General features: G+C 34.1%; 1 protein-coding gene across 2 annotated transcripts in view; it reads left to right on the forward strand.

The window, feature by feature from the left end:
* Window positions 1-16,677, forward strand: part of NALCN (sodium leak channel, non-selective) — a 502,028-nt gene that overhangs the window by 44,709 nt on the left and 440,642 nt on the right. The window lies entirely within an intron of this gene.

The raw sequence follows: 16,677 nt of genomic DNA on the forward strand, positions 1-16,677 counted from the left end.
CATCATTATTACCATTATTACTTGGGAATGCCAGTATTTATTCTTTTTTTTTTTTTTAAGAAAAAGTGCCTTACAGTAACCTCTGGGGATACTTCTTTATCTCATCATTGGAGGGCAATGAAGTATAAAAAAAGGGAAGGAAAATCACTTCCTGTGGTTCTATACAGGGGTAAATGGAAAAGTCTTAATCATTATGGTCCTCTCTAGCTTGTTTGACCTGGAAGCCATATTGCAGTATGTGGTCTGGTGGTATGACAGAATGATACTCCACCATACTTGATGAAAAACAATTTGTTTTATTAAAACAACAATCAGTTACCAAAAAAAGTGAATGTAGTAAAAATCTCATTCTGTTCATAATAGCAAGACTAATCTTTTCCTTTTTACATTTGGGAAGTTTAAACAAATGAACCTACATACATTATTACATATATACATACACATACTTAAGTATGATAGATGTTCTACCAACAGAAAAACACCCTGGACAAATCATCAGAAAGGTATATACATCTACTTTAAGATGATAACATTTTTTTTCTACAAGCCTTGTTATGCTTTTTAATCATTTCCACCAAATGAGAGAAATAACACATAAGATAAGAGAACAAAAATCAGTAATAAAAATAAAGCTCTTTAATAAGACTGTGATAAGACAATATCTATGAACAACTAATTCCTTTTGTTGTACTACTATTAAATTATAAAAGTAATCATGCATTTTCTAAAGTTGTCAGTTTATATTAATGTCTCTTAGAAAGATGAAACAATTTGCAAAGATTTTAATTCAAATGCATGCTTTTTAAAAATACATGTTTTATAAAAATCAAGCAAAACAAAAAATCTAGTATGATTATATCTAACAGCAAGAAAAATAAGTAAACCACATATACATTCTAAAAGTAATGTTTCAAGGCAGAAAGTTGACAGTATTGTGTTTTCATTTGTTTTCAAGACCATTATTGCTTTTCTGAAATGAAGTTATATTTTTACTTCAAAATGGCATTTGGGAAGGAAAATATAAAGCAAAACAGGATTGTACCAATTATTAAATTTCTAGGTAAGCTTCTGCTGTCAAAAATATGAAGTGTCTATGACAGAAACAATGAATGAACTATCTGGGGAACCATTTGTATTGGGGAAGAAATAAATTGCAAAAAAACAAACCTGGAATATGTGTACAAATATACAGTGTGAGAAGAAATTCAGAGTGACTAGGCAAGAGTATTTTTAAAGACTCTTCTTAACTAAAGTTGTTTATTTTGTACATTGAACAATTCAACATTACCCCAGTTTTTTAAAGTTCTTTTCTTTTAATATCTCTATGTCAAATCATTATGGGGAGACTTTCCATGAATACTGTACAAACACTGAGTTTGTGGTACTGTATTTGCTAAGTACTATAAAGGTTAAAGGCCATGGTAAAATAGAGCCTTCTCTGGGCTCACTTATAACTGGAAATTGGCTTCTCACAATTCCGCATTTTGGAGTCACAACAGGCAGAGAATAGTGTTCATGCTTTATATATAACCCACTGCATAGGGCAAATCCAAGTAAGCTCCATGGACTGGTTTATTATTGGCTAATTCCAAGTTATCTTCATAAAAATGCAGCAGAATTTGATGGGACTAAAAGATCCCCTAAGTCAAGAGTCCTTTCTTTAAAATAAATATATATTGATATATTTTATATTTTTGCATCATCAAAGCTTCACATAGTATCCCTCCCACAGCCCCATCCCATTTGACAAATAATATTCTTTAAAACATAAAAATAGAAGTAACAGAAAATTGAGTAAACTAGCTAATATGCCCTAAAAAAAGTCTGAAAATATGTGTAATGTGGTATACCAAACTTGTGGACCTCCCACCTCTACAAAAGAGGCAGGGGTGTGCCAGCTTGAGCAAGCTTAAACTGGCTCATGAGAGCCCAATATTAAATTTTCAGTGCAAACATTTACAACTCAGAAATCAGTAGGTTTGATTTATTATTTTGTTGAAACCAATGGGAAAATATTACTAATGTAGGTTAAGCTTAAAAGTGTGTCATGTATATTTTTTTCAGACATCCAGTCGATAAACATTTTATATCCTTGGGTGGGAATGTCTCCTCATATCTCTTCTTTGGAGCCATGCTTCTTTTTAGCAATTTTACAACATTTGATTTTTGATTTATTTTGAGGTTCTTTCTGTTTGCATTGCTGTAGTTGTATATGTTGTTATCCTGGCTCTGATTACTTCACTCTACATCAATTAATGTAGATTATTCCCTAATTCTCTGTATTCATCATACTCACCATTTCTTACAGCACAGAAATATTCCAGTACGTTCACAAATCACAATGGGTTTATCCATTCTTTAACTCATGTATATCTACTTTGTTTCCAATTTTTGCAACCACAAAGAATTCTGCTATAAATATCCTGCATGTGGGAATGTTCTTATTAACAATGTCCCCCTTGGGGTCTAGTACTGGAATCTCTGAGTAAGAGGGTATGGATACATAGAAAAAAAAAGACAAAAAAAGTATGGACATTTTACACATTTTATTTGAAGAATTCCAAATTTCTTTCAAAAATAGTTATACTGATTCACAGCTCCACCACGCAACAATGCACCAATATTTTTCAACCCTTCCAAAATGGACAATTCTCTTTTGTCATCTTTGCCAATTTTCAGTTTGTGATTCTTTTGAGAATTATTTGTTCATATCCTTTGACCATTTATGTGTTGTGGAATAGTTTTGGTCTTCTATTTATATATCTTTTGTTTATTTATCTTAGATATCATGTGCAGAATCTTTTCAGCTTCATGTAATCAGAATTTTCTGTTTTATTGTCTACAATTGCCTCTATCTCTCTTGCTTAAAAAATACTTATAGCTATGAAAGGCATATGACCTGCTTCTCTTACAATTTTTTTTCTATAATATGATATGCAACATTTAGTTCACATATCCATTTAGAATGTATTGTGGAATATGGTGTAAGCCCAGTTTCTGTCAGACTGCTTTTCAATTTTCCCAGCAGCTGTTCATTGTTGTTGTTGTTGTTGTTGTTTTTAATTAGGTGCTCTTTCCTAAGTAAGTTATGTTTCCTGGTTTATCAAATACTGTGTTGTTGAGTTACATTTTTTTCGTGATTCTCCCTTGTCTAGATTACCTATTTTTGAATTACCTATCACCTATCATTGAGCTACCTATTTTTTTAAACCAGTATTTGAAGGCTTTGATGACTGATCTTCATAATACCATTGGTCGTCTGGGAGTGCTATCTTTCCTTAATTTGTACCTCTTTTCATTATTTCCCATGATATCCCAGTTTTTTGTTTTTCAGAATGAATTTTGTTATTATTTTATCAAGTCCTGTAAATAGATAGATTTGATAATTTGGTATAACATCAAAGCTCTAAACTAACTTTGGTAATATTATCATTTTTATTATATTGGCATGGCCTAGCCATGGGAAATGAATATTTCTACAGCTAATTATGTTTTTTTTTAATTATTTCTTTGTGGAACACTTTTAACTTAATCTGTACAAATATTTTGTGTGCTTTGATAAATTGATCCCCAAATATTTTATACATTTTTTTGTTATTGGGAATGGAATTGCTCTTTCTATTATTATCTCTTAGAATTTATTATTGTCATATAAAAATATGATTGATTTTAGGATTTGTTTTGTAGCCTATGACTTTATGGAAGCTGTTGTCTCATTTTGTATCTTTGCTAATTCCCTAAGATTTTCTAAGTAAACCATTCATGTCATCAACAAATAAAGATAGTGGGGGAGACTGGATATCCTTGATTTATTCTTGTATTTATTGTATAATAAAAACAATAGCTTATATGATACTTTAAGGTTTGCAAAGTATTTTACAAATATAATATCATTTATCCTCATGACAGCCCTGGGAAGGTTAGTGCTATTATTATCTAGGTATATTTTGATTCTAGTTCAAATGTATCTCTACTACATACAATGCTTGTTTCAGATTTTAGAGAGATGATTTTTGTAATATTATAAATGTCCCTCTATGCCTATACTTTATGGTATTTTTAGCATAAATGATTGTTGTATTTTTAAGGTTTTTTCTGTATCTATTGAGAAAATCAAATGGTTTAAGGGTGTTTTTTGCATTAATATGATTAAAATCATATTGAATTATGCTGCTTATTTTCTTAATGCTAATTATGTATTTATCTATACATCCTTCTATCCCTGCTGCAAATCACATTTAGCCATAATGAGTGACATCTTAGATTAGTTACTATAGTCTGCCAGGACTTTATTGAAAATATTTGAATAGATGTTCATTAATGATATTGGTCAGGTGTTCTCCTTCTGTGCTTTATCCTTCCAATTTAAAATACTAGGACTACAATTATCCCATTAAAGGATTCTGGTAGGGTGCTTTCTCAATTTTTGAGAATATTTTGTGTCATATTGGTACTAACTGTTCTTTAAAAATGTGATAAAATTCTCCAGCAAATCAATTCATCAAGATCAGGAATTTTTTTTTCCTTCGCAAATTCCTTTACTGTGAGTTTGATTTCTTTTTCTGAAATTGAATTATTTAGGATTTATATTTACTATTCTGTTTGTTCAGAAGTTTTATATTCTAAAAGTATTTTTCTATTTCTTTTATGTTCTCAGTTGCTGTAGCATAGAACTCTGCATAGTAGGTTGTGATTTTTTTTATTCTGGTTTTGTTCTTATTTCACCTTAATCATACCCACAGACTAGATCCTCATTGACCGGCCCCCTAGAATATTTATAAAGGTGTAGCGGAATAGACAGGAAAAAAAAAAAAACCTGAAAGATACCCTAAAGTAGAGGTTTTTTTTAGTTAGTGTTTTTTTTAATCAGTAAAAATCCACCCTCTCTTGCTCCTATGTATGCCTTTCCTTACTTAAGAAGGAAAGAAAAAGAAACCTTTCTTACAAATGTGTATAGTCAAACAAAACAAAATTCTGCATTGGCCCCATTCAAAAGAATAGAGATAGATACACATATGCATATACATAAATATATGTGTGTGTATATATATATGTACATATATATATATATTTGTGTCATGTGTCGTGTGTGTGTGTGAGTGTGAGTGTGTGTGTATTTGGTCAGCTAGGTGGAGCAGTGGATAGATAGCCAGGCCTTGAGACAGGAAGACCTGAGTTTAAATTCAGCCTCAGGCACTTACTAGCTATGTGACCCTGGGCCAGTTACTTAACCCTGTTTGCCTCAGTTTCCTCATCTGTAAAATGAGCTGGAACAGGAAATGGCAAACCACTCTTGTATATTTGCCAGGAAAATCCCAAAGGGGTCAGGAAGAGTTGGGCATGACTGAAAACAACTAATCAACAACAACAACAACAACAACAAAAAACCCTACATTCACACACACTCACACACACACACACACGCACGCACTAACACGTGTGTGTAAATATATAGAGAAAACATATTAGGCACTTAATAAATGTTTATTGAATTGAATTGATATATGTATGTTTTTTATTTTTATTTGTATAAATTTATTTTGATTTATCAACAATCACTTCCATAAGCTTTGGAGTTTTAAATTTTTCTCCCCCTCCCTCCCCACCTCTCTCCCCAAAATGACTCTCAATCTGATATAGGCTCTACATATACATTCCTATTAAATATATTTTCACATTAGTGATGTTGTAAGGAAGAATTAGAACCAATAGGAGGAATCACCAGAAAGAGGAAACAAAACAAAACAGAAGAAAAAAAGTAGCATAGTATGCTTCGATCTGCATTCAAACTCCGTAGTTCTTTCTTTGAATGTGGACAGCATTTTCCATCATGAGACCTTTGGAGATGTCCTAGATCCTTGCATTGCTGAGAAGGGCTAAGTTTACCAATGTTAGTCATCAAACAACATGGCTGTTACTGTGTATAACGTTCTGCTGCTTCTGCTCACTTCACTCGGCATCAATCTATGCAAGTCTTTCCAGGTTTTTCTGAAGTCAGCCTGTTCATCATTTCTTAGAGCACAGTAGTATTCCATTACATTCCTATACCACAACTTGCTCAGCCATTCCCCAATTGATGGTCATCCCTTCAATTTCCAATTCTTTGCCACCACAAAAAGAGCTGCTATAAATATTTTTGTACAAATAGGTATCTCACCCTCTCTGTAGTGGTATTGCTGAATCATAGGGTCTGCACAATTTTTTTGCTTTTGGATATAATTCCAAATTGCTCTTCAGAATACTTGAATCAGTTGACAATTCCACCAGTGGAGCAGTAGTGTTTTTCCCACATTCCTTCCAACATTTTGTTTTCCTTTTCTGTCATATTACCGAATCTGATAGGTGTGAAGTAGTACCTTAATGTGCATTTCTCTAGTCAGTGGTGATTTAGTATTTTTCATATGACTCTAGCTTTGATTTCTTCATATGAAAACTGCCTGTTCATATCTTTTGACTATTTATCAATTGAGGAATGACTTGTATTCTTCTAAGTTTGACTAATTTCTCTGTATATTTAAGAAATGAAGTCTTTATCAGGGACACTTGATACAAAAATTGTTTCCCAGTTTTCTGATTTCCTTCAAATCTTGGTTGCATTGGTTCTGTTTGTACAAAACCTTTTTCAATTTAATATATATAAACCAAGATATCCATTTTATATCTAGTAGTGCTCTCTATCTCTTCTTTGGTCATAAATTCTCTTCTCCATAGATCTGACAAGTAAACTGCTCCTTGTTCTCTTAATTTGCTTGTGATATCACCCTTTTCTCTAAATCACTCTTCATTATTTCTTATGGCATAAAAATATTCCAACATATTCATATAACCATAATTTCTTTAGTCATTCCCTAACTGATGAACATTCTACTCAGATTCCCATTATTTGCCACCCCCAAAAGAACTATAAGTATTTTTGTATATCCTTGTTTTACTTTGGACTAACTTCTCCATTATTCTACCCTCTAAGGAATAGGTTATTAACCTAAGATCTGTGAATTTTTGATAACTGTTTTTAATATAATTGGTTTCTTTTTGTGATTCAGTGCTTAGCACAGTGCCTGGCATATAGGAGGAACTTAATAAATGTTTATTGATTCTTTATAGACTAATGTTGTTCATTTTATTTTATGCATTTAAAAATATTATTCTGAGAAATCCGTAGGTTTCACTAGATTGTCAAAAGGGTCCATGGCATGAAAAAGGTTAAGAGCTCTGTCCTAAAGTAACTTTATTAGCCATGCTCTTCTCAATCCAATATTTTTTTTTAAGTTCATACATTAGGAATAATATAGGAGTAGTTATTTTCTATCTTATAAAAGAAAACAATTCAAAATCATGGAGAAGCTAAATTTTTCTGTAAAAAAATCTAGAAATTTTGGTGATATTTCTAGGCTCTTTACATCCCTCTCGATCTTGTCCTGCTCAGTCAGAGTATCTCAAAATTTTGTCAAAGTTAGTGATCTGCTGCATTGGCTGGAATAATGACCAGAGCTGATTCAGAGCGGAAACTTTGGAGACCAAGTCATGAGCTTTATGTGTACTTGATTCAAGCAAGAAGAATCTGAGAAAGAATTGTGGGTCAAGAAGCTAGCAGACTTTGATAGATTTTTGTATTTGTTTAAGGGAATTCAATGTCATTAGCAAGTCCCAAAACTCCAGCATCATCTATTTATCATTGGAAGAGAATTTGCAGAGTATTCAGTCTAACTAATCCTTTCATTTTACAGATGAAGATGATCACCCATTAATCAAGCAAACTGTCATCAGATACTTACATAGTAATGAGAATGTGTCAGGCACTACACTAGGACTTGGGATACAAAGACAATAACAAACAAACAAACAAAAAAAAACCCAAATTATTTAACTTTGAATGAACAACCTGCATCTTGGGTGTTAACTATGATATGTGAGGCAGCTAGGTGTCTCAGTGGTTAGAGCAGGGGACCTGGGGTCAGGAAGACTTGAGTTCAAATTGTGCCTCAGAAATTAAGTAGCTGTGTAACTCTGGGTCTGCCTTAGTGTCCTCATCTATAAAATGGGAACAATAATAGAACTTACCTCCCATGATTGTTGGGAAGGATCAATGAAATAATCATTGCAAAGTGCTTTGCAGTTCTTACAATGCTATTTAAATGTTTATTATTATTATCATCATCAATATATATTAGGCTTGTCTTTTAATTCAGATGGCTTGCATTGAAGTATTTTTTTTCTTATCTTTTCAACTAGAGGACTTCAATATCTCTTCCTTACAACTTTTCCATGTCCTTGTGATTATCATGACATATGAATCTCAACTGTTGAAATTTTTCTCCTTCCTATCACATTATAATTTGCATATTTATAGTTCTTTGCACACATAATATCTCATTTATACATTTCCCATCAATTCTTTGTCAGACTGATCTGTAAAAACTTTATTTTGTGAGAAAATATATGAGGAAAGTAGGGAGTTTTCATGTTTGGGTTGATATTAGAAATAACTTCTGTGACTATTGAGATAAAGAAAAAACAGAGAGGCTGAAAGCCACAGAGATTGAAATACTCTTTGGTGTTTTCAGCCAGAAAATGTGTTACCACATTGTCAGAATCTTGTTCTAAGTATGATTTTTAAAACAGTTCTTAAATTTCTCAACTGGCTGTAGAAAACATCTGGAAACTCTTGGATATTTGCGAAGATTTTTGAAATCAAATGCAAGGTTAAGTAATCTTTCATGCATTTTATAAAATAGGAAAATTTTAATATTTCACTGTTCCAGCTTAAATATGAAGCAAATGGCTCATTTTCATTATGAAAATGTTATAAAATCATTTTTATTCTTACAAAATCACCATTTTTCTTAGTGTAGCTCCAGTTCCAAAGTCTGTTGGTATGGTTTTTTCTCCTCATTGTTGGAGATCAGTACCCTGAGCCTCATGAGGAGCAGAACAGAGTTGTTGGGACTGAGAGAAAGGAGAGCTTCACTCTCTTTTGGGGTCTTCAGTCTCTCCAGACACTGAAGTCAATGGCCTACTCTGTAGCTCTAGTTTCTTCAAGCTCTGTAGAGGCTTTGGGTGCTTCTGGTTTCCATTTCTAGAGAGAAGATGAACAATACCAAGGTGATGGGAAAATAAGACTCTGGGAAGAAGCTGACATGAGAGGAGCTAACAGTCTCCGTCATGTTCTTATCCCCAATGTGCTGCATTAGAGACTTAAGGGAATTACCCCATCAGTGACATCTGGGAGTCTTTCTCTGTCAGTTAAGCTGTTATCTCATTCCCAATGGGAGAGCTCCTTTACTCTGTATTGTCTAGTATATATTTTCCTATGTATACTTTCTCTAATTGCAATTTTGCTATTGACTGGATAAATAATTACCATGTATGTTCATTGTGAAACTGATTTTTGGTGGGAAAAGGGTCAAACCTCGGGTCCTCCTTTTTCCATTAAGAAATAAATAACATAAATGACGTTAATTTGTGGTTTTCTAAGTCAGTATTTGACCTGAGGGGATTTCTTTCCATTTGAGTTTGATACCGTTGATTTAAACAGTGGCAAATGATGAGTTTAGAAAAATTTTTTAACAACTCTGTGGCCACTCCAGACTTCCTTCCCAGTACTGTATTAGTGTCATCATAAATGCTGTTGAATTTGTTTTAGATATTTAGATATTTGCAAGGCCATATTATTAAGGCCATAATCATCAAAAATATACAGTCATATATTGAAAATATATTCTGCTGTGGTTGATACAACTTCTTTTAAATAAAGGAGCTGATTTAACCAAACATTGGCTGTGCTTAATAACTGGTTCACAAAATTAACAATCAGCTCTAACAAGAAGGTACAAGCGGGCTTCAGTACTCCACTGTTTCCAGGACTCTCCAGATCACTTTCAAAACTTCTAAGCTAGATTATATAACAGGCCTCTTCTATTTCCTTAAAAAATTGTTTTTAACTAACCAAAATCTTTTCTTGGGCCAGTTAAGTGGTACAGTGGACAGAGTACTAGCCCTGGAATCTGAAGGACCTGTGTTCAAATCTGGATTCAGACACTAGTTGTGTGACCCTGAGCAAGTCATTTAACCCTGATTGCCTCCTCTCCCCCCAGTTTTTTTTTCTTTCCCTCCCACCTCCACATCCCACTTTGGAAAAAGGAAAGGGAAACAAAACCTTTGTTACAAACATGCACAGTTAAAAAAATAAATTCTTACATTGTCCATATTCAAAAAAATCTTGTCTCATTCTGCATATTGAGTCCATCACCTCAGTCAGGAAGTGGATATTATGCTTCATCATCAGTCCTCTGGAATCATGGTGGGTCACTGAGATTATCAAAATATTTTTTAAAAGTAGTTTGGCTTTATGAAGTTGTTGCAGAAAATGCCCTCCTAGTTCTACTTACTTCACTCTTTATCAATTTGTACATGAATTCCCAGATTTCTGTGACACGTTCTCTTTCATTGTTTCCTACAGCACAATAATATTTCATTACATTCAATAGAATAATTGTTCAGCCATTCCCCAGTTGATGAACACCCTCTTATTTTTTCAGATCTTTACTACCACAAAAAGAGATGATATATGTATTTTTGTCAGTATGGGTCCTTTTTCTCTTTCATTGATTTCTTTGGATTGTATCCTAGTAGTGGTATTTCTGGGTGCAAGATATGCACAGTTTAGTGACTTTTTGGGCACCGTTTAGTGACTTTTTGGGCACAGTACTAAATTGCTTTATCTGTCTTCCTATGCTGACCTGAACTGGAAATATGACGCATTATGAGTTTTCCTTGGATTTCCCCATTCCAATTCATTGTGGTGCTCTTTCTATGTCCATGTCTTTCTGTTTTCAATGAAACAGTTATAGGGAGTTAAATGACTATTTAATCTTAACTTAACTATTTTTGCTGGAAGCCTCAACCTTTCACCCTGAGATAAAATTTCAGTGCAATTGATAAATGAGTATTTGCTTTTAAAATAAATAACTTAATGTCCCAGTGGGCCTTTCTTCATATCCCCTTTAAGCAAACTAATATTTAGAGGGAAAAAAAAAAACATGGCTTAATAGAATCAAATTTTTGTAGGTTAGACTTCCAGAATATGGTATAATGCAAAGAGCAGATCAGAGCACCTGAGTTAAAATCCTACCTCTGACACGTATTACATGTATGATGCCAGACAAGTCTTTAACTTTTTATTTTTTATCTATAAAATAAGGGCAGTAGTCTACAAGGTTCCTTTTGGCTCAGTATCTTTGATCCCATGATACATTTCTGTCCTGTTTTCTCTCTTTCTGTAAAAGTGATATAGTAACAAGAATTAGGTGATTTGAATTAGTTCTACCATTTACTAGCTATATGACCTTGGGCAAATCACTTAATACCCTAGTTGTTGTTATTTTAACCTTTAACATATGGATAGTAATATTTGAGCTTCCTACCTTCTTAAGAAACCATCTCATGTGAAAGGTGATCTGTTAGTATTCTAATTATGATTGTTATAAATGTGAGTTATTATTATTTTAATTACTATTCTGCCTTCTATGGCTAAGAAGAATTTTTTTTTGGCCTGATACAAAACACATGATGAGTCTGTCTTCCATTTTGCTAATGGGTATTTATTATGTAAACTGTGCTCTTATTTATTTGGGAAATGAACAGCAGATTGTCCCTGATGGTCTTTTTGACTATGCTATCAAAACCAAATTGCCATCTACTGGACTTTCTGCTTCTACTTTGTCCTTTTTACCTTTTACACAATCTCAAAAGATACCTCCTTCAGCAATAGATAACATCTAAAAACTTGACTTCCTCATCCTTTGATAGGGCTTGCCTTAACCACCCTGCTTGTAAGACATTATAGGGAAGTGCTTATCACCTTCTCCTTTTGAACAGACAGGCAAATTGGTTGCCTGGAAACCACCCTGTTCTCATTACCAATAAGTAAGAAGCCATATATCATCATTTAAGCAGATGACAATATGTTTTTTTTTCCTACAATTCTACAAGGACTTCATTTGAGGGCATTGAAGTAGTCATTTATTATATTAGACTCCAGTGATATAAAGAAAAGTTAATATAATTTCAAAATCTGCCTCATTGAATTTCAGGGGGAATGTGGCCCAATATATTGAGAAGAAAAAAAATCAGTTCTATAGAAGAACTTAAATAATAATTCTTCCCAAAAAAATACTTCATACAGGGGTAGTATAATAGAAAGAGTATTGAATTTGGAGAGGATTTGGATTGAAGCTCATTCATTTAGTACCTTGGATTCTTTAGGCAAATTACTCCCCCACTCTAGGCCTTAATATACCTGTGTGAAAATGAGATTGTTGGACTAGATCAGAGGTATCAAACTTATGATCCACATCACCCATGTGATCTGAACCAAATTAAGTTGTAATTGGGAAATATTTAATGAAAAGAAAAGTAAATAAAAATATAATGCATCATAGATAACATTACATTTCAAAACTAAGTCAATATGTGGCCTGCAAGGATTCTTATGTACAATTTAGTAGTCAAAATTTGAGTTTGACACTGAACCATGTGATTTAGTAGGTCCTCCCAGTTCTGACATTCCATGTTCCTAAAGGAATGAATGAAGACCATGCCACGTTCTTTAGCATTTGTTGTTTCTGGTTTTGAATCTGCCTATTTTAGTCACAAATCCCTTTGGAAATGGATCCTGACTTGCTATAGTTTATCCAATTCATTTTACTGAAAGGGGAATACATTTTAAAAACTGTTTTTAAAAGCTTAAATTCCCCTAATTGACATTGCTACAAAATATAATGCTGATAAAGCCTTTTGTGATAGGATTTCTTAGTCACTTTATCCTTTTAGTGGTTGTGATAAACCATCTGGCTTCAGTTACACTAGAGTGTCTCACTTTGCGTGTCTGCTCTCCACATGTCAACAAATTATGAAGCACAGGTTTTGTTTGATGGGTTTGATTGGCTAGCTGTGCAAATTAATATTGATTTTGTTCAATCTCTGGAATATTTCATTTCCACTTATTTGTTCATAGTCATTTTGGTCTGCAGAGGGAAGGGGACAACTAATACTTTAAAATATAGAGAGACCTTCTAACATAATAACATGTTCCTTAGTAGTTTAAAAGATTTATGATTTCGTGCAAAAAAGGTCCTCAATGGCTGTCTGGTCCAAATTGTACATTTATGGAATCCCATCCTCTGTGACATACCCAACAAATTGTTGTCTAGACTTTGCTTGAATATATCTAATGAGGGACAAAAAAAGAAAATAAATTTAGTCTGTCAAGAGCTGTTCAAATGATCTTCACTAGTGTAGGCCACCCTGTGACAAGACTTCCTCAACCTCTACTGCCTGCCAAAGTAGGCCATTCCACTTTGGGATAGTTCTATTAAGAATTTTTTTTACATCAAGCCAAAACTTGCCTATTTGTAACTTCGGCCCATTTTTTCTCATTCTGTCCTCTGGTGCCAAACAGAACAAATCTGTTCTCTTCAGCCTGGTAGGCCTTTGGATGCTTGAACACAACCATTGTATCCTAACTGAATCTGTTCTTATCTAAACTAAATATTCCCATTTCTTTAAATCTATCCTGACATAACATGGACTTGATGTTACTTGTGATCTAGGGTTACTCTTTTTGAGACTATATCCAGTTTATCAGTGTTCTTAATTTGTAGTTCCCAGAACAGAACACAATTCTCTAGATGTGGTTTAAAAAGCATTGAAGGGGTCACTAGTGAAAAAAGTTTAAGAAGCCTTGGGCTAAGCAAGGCAGAGTATAGTGAGATATAAGGAGGTGATACCTTATTCCCAGATTCTGTGTTTTCCTTAATGTAGTACAAGATTCCCATTACATTTCTGGCTACATCATCCTGTTAAATCATATTAGACTTGTTGTCCACTAAAGCCCCCAGATAATTTTCAAATGACTGTTAAACCATCAGTCCCCGATTCTGTATTTGTGAAGTTAAATTTTTTTTACATTTACATTTATCCTTACTGAATTTATCCTTACTGAATTTCATCTCATTAGATTCAGCTCAATGCTCTAGTCTGCCATGGTATTTTTAGATTGTTCCTCTGTCATCTATTATGTTAACTACCTTTCCCAGCATTGTATCATCTGCAAATGAAATAAGAATATAATATGCCTTTGTCCAAGTCATTGATAAGTATGTTAAATAGTACAGAGTCAAGCACAGATTCCTGGGGACATTCCCCTGAAGACCTCCTGTCTAGTTGAATATTGAGCAGCTATTTTTAGTCAACAATTCAATCCATTCTTACTGTATTATTACTTAGTTCATTTCTCTCCTTTTCGTAAGAATAGAATAATACATTTTGTTAACTTCTTGGCTAAAGTTTAGGAAAACTATCCTCTTTGACAAAAAAGAAAATAAATTTAGTCTGGCAAGACCTATTCAACCCTGGAACAAGACTTCCTCAACCTGTGTTCCCCCAGGGCCTTCTTCAATGTAGGGAAGGCATCACTGCCTCTAGAAAGTGCTGGACTCACTTCTCAGTGTTTATCATACTCTCATTCCTTTATTCTCTTCCTATCCCAGTGATTCCAAAACCCCAGATATCAGTGTACAAATCCCATCCCCTACCCTAAATACTTTCTCCTTCAGTTCTCAGTGCTACACCATTCTCACTGCACTTCCAAATCTAGATCTTCCTGCCTCTCCTACTCTGCCCTCTAGAATATCTACTCCATAATTAACAAATGTCCTTTCAACTTCTCCCATTCTCACTCCTTCTATTATCCTCTACTCCCTGATGCCTGACGCCCTCCTGTTGAAACCTGATTTCATCATTTCACTTTCTATTAGTAGCTATACTTTTCTTTCATACCCTCCCAACTCACTGGACATGGTGGGAGAGTTGGAATTCTTTTCATTCCCTATGTGACTTCCATATTCCATCTCTCCCATCATCACTCAGCAATCTCTCTTCCTTTGAGGTTCATACTATTCAAATATATCATCCAGTGCAAATCCTGGTGTTCATTATCTGTCAGTATCCAGGACTTTTTCCCTTTCTTCTTCAATGAATTCAGTGCATAGCTCATAACCTCTCTCCTTTCCAAATCTTGCCCTCATCCTAGGGGACTTCAATACTACATCATGATATTCCCTTAAATACCTTAGCTTCCTCATTCTTCAATGTACTCAGTTCCTGTGGCCTACTCCTCCATTCCACAACAAGTAGTCATATGCTCAATTGTGCCATCACCTATACATGTTTAGTTTCCATGTTCATGAAATCTATTTCTTTTATGTGATAATAGTCTTTTCTTGTTCCTTAACTCTTTTTGCCTATTACAGCTCTGTTCTGTGTTCTCATCATTATCGTCAATTCCTCACCCATTCAGTTCTTTCTCAGATCATCAGCCCTGCAATAGCTGTACTCTCTTCCCTTTCCTATCTTGACCCTTTGGTAAACCATATCAGCTGTGTCAAACTCACTGTCCACAACACTCCCAGAAGCAGTCCAAACCAGACTAAAAACTAGTTGGGAAATATTTAACAAAATAAGAAATATACCAGAATGTCAATAATGTTAATGTGCTTTCTAAATTAATATGTGGCCTGTGAGGAAACTTTTATGTATAGTTTAGTGACCCCCATGAAATACTGTTCTACATTATCTTCTACTGTCAAATTCCTTTTCCTTTGTCCTCTTGCTCATCATTCCCTGCCAAACCCTAATCCTAGATTATTCCCACAATCTGCTTTCTTTGTTCATATTTATATTCTACTGGATGGAGCTAGAAGAAATTTCAAAACTATGATGACTGGATCCACAAAAATTTTATGTTATTTTATCTCAAACTTGTTCTTACCAAAGCAAGGCAATCATTTTCCTTCTCACTAGTTGATTTTCTGTTCCACTTTGCAGAGTGGCTATTTCATATTTTCCTATCTTTCCTCAAGCCTCGTACAGCAAGCTCCTCCTCCCCACTCCCTCATTTGAGGAACCTCCCCTCATAATTCACACACACACACACACATTTGAAACCACTTGCTCAGAACTCCCTTTGTCCTCTCAGTTTCATATCTTTCAGACATTTCTCACACACAGCCCCCCATTATCTCTTCCAGTTCTGTTTCATATGAAGAGGTAGCCATTTTCCTAGCCAAGGGAAATTCCTGTACATGCACACTTGACTCTATAATGTTCCATTTTCTCCAGTAGATTACCACTTCTCCCATCCCCACTTTCATTAATCTTCAGTCTCTGCATTTTTTTCTGGCTACTCCTCTGCTACCTGGAAATATATTCATGTCTCCTCCACCCTTAAAAATTTCTTATTTGATCTGACCATCCCCAGTAGCTATCAACCTATATGTCACTTCCTTTTCATGATCAAACTCCTTGAGAAGGCTACAATCAATGAATCTACTTTCTTTGATCTCACTTGGTTCTAAACACTCTTCACTCTTGCTTTCATTCTCATCATTAAACTGGAACTGCTCTTTCTAAAGTTACCAACTATCTCTAAATTGTCATTTCTAATGGTCTTTTCTTAATCCTCATCCTTGACCTCTCTGCAACATGTGATAACTGTTAATCACCTTACACCTAATCCTCCTTACTCTATCCTCTCTGGGTTTCCATGCCTTAGCTCCTTTTGGTTCTTCTCCTATATATATATATATATATATATATATATATATATATATATATATA

The sequence above is a fragment of the Vombatus ursinus genome, unplaced genomic scaffold, assembly GCF_900497805.2.
Source record: "Vombatus ursinus unplaced genomic scaffold, bare-nosed wombat genome assembly UNPS02010304.1, whole genome shotgun sequence".
Lineage (NCBI taxonomy): Eukaryota > Metazoa > Chordata > Mammalia > Diprotodontia > Vombatidae > Vombatus > Vombatus ursinus.